The 3,085-nt window shown below is 49.7% G+C and overlaps 1 pseudogene; it reads left to right on the forward strand.

The window, feature by feature from the left end:
• The first annotated feature begins 2,356 nt into the window (after window positions 1–2,356).
• On the forward strand, window positions 2,357–2,464 carry LOC129693370 (U2 spliceosomal RNA; annotated as a pseudogene).
• The last annotated feature ends 621 nt before the right edge of the window (window positions 2,465–3,085 follow it).

The raw sequence follows: 3,085 nt of genomic DNA on the forward strand, positions 1-3,085 counted from the left end.
ACATTTCCTGCTGAATGAAAGCTTACATAGCATTGGAAAACAATACGCGGTGGCCAGAGGAGTTACGAGACTGATCCTGAATTTAATGAAGCATTGTAAGGTAGGGAATGGCAATCCCAGATCTGTGTTAGTGAGGCAGTGGTGAAATCAATGAATGATCATCTCCCATGGGTCTTTCTTCCACTGCAAGAGAAAGCTACAAATCTGCTATTACATCTTGCTGAGGGACAGGCAGGGTAAAGTAGTAAGTTCAACAACTGAGGAGATAGGAATTCTAATATTGGGCTGTGACATACAGAAAGAAGACTGCACATTATTCTTGTTTTATGAGTATGACATGTGCAAGTACCCCAGGCTAGAGAAATGGGAGATGCTGCTGATGATTTTGACACTGAGGGCAGTGACTATATATGGTGTAATTGGAAAGTGCCATATGGCACACGTGCAAATGATGTTTGGATAACAATAGCCTGAGGGATATGGCAGGTCAGTGATGATTATGAGAATGAATGAACATAATGCACAGGAGCTTGCATGAAACTCAAAGGAAAACAACATGGCCATTGACACAGGTGCAACACAACCTGCACTGTGTTGATGTTCCAGTAGTTAAAATAGTAGTATTGCTTTTCTAGATAACTCCACTATTTGAAATAAAACCATAGTGATAATTAATGTTTTCAACATTTTTGAATCACAGCATGTCAACAAATTACTTAAGTCTGTCAAGGTAGCTGTACCATCAGCATTGGCTAACTGGTAACTTAAATATGTTCTTTTCCAAAATTAGATGGGGAATAATCTGTGAACAATGTCACAGATGAAAGAGTAGATATTACCACTGCCCGACACCCAAATAATTGTGGCTCTGAAAATATGTTTTTTTTAAATAATTTAATTCAGATTCAGATTCAGATTCAATTTTAATTGTCATTGTCAGTTTACAGTACAGAGACAACAAAATGCATTTAGCATCTCCCTGGAAGAGCGACATAGCAAACGATTTGAATAAATAATAATAAGTGGGGGGGGGGGGGGGGGGGGGGGGGGGGGGGGGGGAGTGGTGATTGGCAGTCACCGAGGTACGTTGTTGAGTAGAGTGACAGCCGCCGGAAAGAAGCTGTTCCTCGACCAGCTTCTAAAATCCTAAAAATCCTAATGTGGGCTGAACAATTAATTAGAGAGTCAATGACAGTCACTCTCCAAGTAAAGTTGGCTGTTTTACTTCGGAGTCACGTGAGTGACTTCGTGAAGAACCCCGCTTCCACGCATGCGTGTCATATCGCTACACGCATTGCAACGAGTCACACAGGGGGGAACGGCGTTCCCCAAGCGGGAGATTTGAAAGTCGGGAACAGCAGGTAAGAGACTCTGCGTTCCTTTTTACTACTTACTTTTAGGAGGCTGCGGAAAGCTTGCGGGGAGACCCGTGGAGGGCGAGCAGCCAGCAGCAGCAACAGCACGAGTTTCCCTGGGGGGGGAACAACCTGAGCCCGACTTTGCTCCCGCACCGGCAAAATTCACCTCTCGGCCGGGCGGGAAGCAAAGTAAAGAGGTCCCGTATGCCAGTCTCAAACGAGACTGGCTTGGGAGCAGTCGGTAGCAGCCAGCGCAGAGGCTGCGGGACAGACAGCTCCGACCAGCGGTACCGGGGCTCAAAACACTCAGCGAGTGCAGCGGCACTGATGGAGTCGGAACGGGACGTTCGGGCTGAAAACCTTGTTCACAAGGTAAGCACCAGGGTCCAGGGGATCTATAGGAACAGCCGGGGTTACCGGCTGCGGAACTGCCGCGAAGGACCAGGCCCGTGAACACCGGGGTCGGTCCAAGCGGCTTGAACCCGACACAGGGAACGACGGTCACCAGCGGGAGAAGGAAAGTCGGGAACAGCAGGTAAGAGACCCTGCGTTTCCTTCAACTTACCTTTCTAGGTGCAGACATGGACCAGGTCCATGTAAGGTGCAGAAGGCCGGCGGGAGAACCGCGGAGGAGCGGCAGCAGCAGCAGTAGCAGCGGCAGCGGCAGCGGCAGCAGCAGCGGCAGCTGCAGCAGCACCAACAGCTGCAGGAGCACAGACAGCAGCAGTGGCAGCTGGCACTTCGTGAGGAGCTGGCAACGGCAGGAGCAGCATGGGCACATCGATTCCCGGAGGGGGAAAAACACCTGTGCCCAACTTCGCTCCAGCATGGTGAGAAAGTTCATTTCTCGGCAGCAAAGGACTTTGCAGGCGCTCCAGCATGGTGAGAAAGTTCATTTCTCGGCAGCAAAGGACTTTGCAGTTGACTGGCTGCAATCTACTACAAGGGACCAGTATGTGAGTACCAGGATCGGTCCCAGCGGGGTTTTAGTTACAATAATCGCTTCTCGGCTTTTTGGCTAAGATCAAGTGTAGTATCTGTTCTTATCAGTTTAATATCTGATACACCCCTTATCTAGGGACTATATATATTATATAAAAACTATAGTAGCTGTTATCATCAGTTTTAATGTCTTATATGTCCCTTATCTAAGGACCATATAAGTAGGAGTGCCCAGAATTGAGGGCATTAGAGTGGGGTTGACCGGCTGCAACGACCATAAGGGACCAGTACCATCAGTACGGGGGGGTGGGTCCCAGGGGTCTAAGATAAAGGAGCAGCCAGGAGTGCTGAGAGCGTTGAAGTCAGGTTAAAGGAATAGATGGAAGCAGCTGTGCCAGTTATCCTCCACACCGGCCATATCCACTTCACGGAAGGAAGGACAAAACTGGAGAAGGAGGACCATGGAACAGCGGGCAGCCAGCAGCAGCCAGCGGCACTTGGATCAACCGTAGTGGGATCAGCTGTGCCCGATGTCGGCCCCGCACCGGCCAGATCCATGTGACCGAGCGGTAGGCTAGACACAAATCAAACAAGGTAGTGGACTCAGAAGGGTCCGACTTTGCATAAAACCGCCGGCAACCAGTGCCCGAGAGGGCTGGAGCGGGAAGAAGCGGTGTATGGAGCCTTGCTCCAACGTGATAAAACCACAGCAGTACCTCTTTGAGGGCTGCACAATGCTTCTACCCCATCAGAGGGGAGCACTGTGGGTCAGTTCTGGGCTGACC

Source organism: Leucoraja erinacea, chromosome 2 (assembly GCF_028641065.1).
Source record: "Leucoraja erinacea ecotype New England chromosome 2, Leri_hhj_1, whole genome shotgun sequence".
Taxonomy (NCBI): domain Eukaryota; kingdom Metazoa; phylum Chordata; class Chondrichthyes; order Rajiformes; family Rajidae; genus Leucoraja; species Leucoraja erinaceus.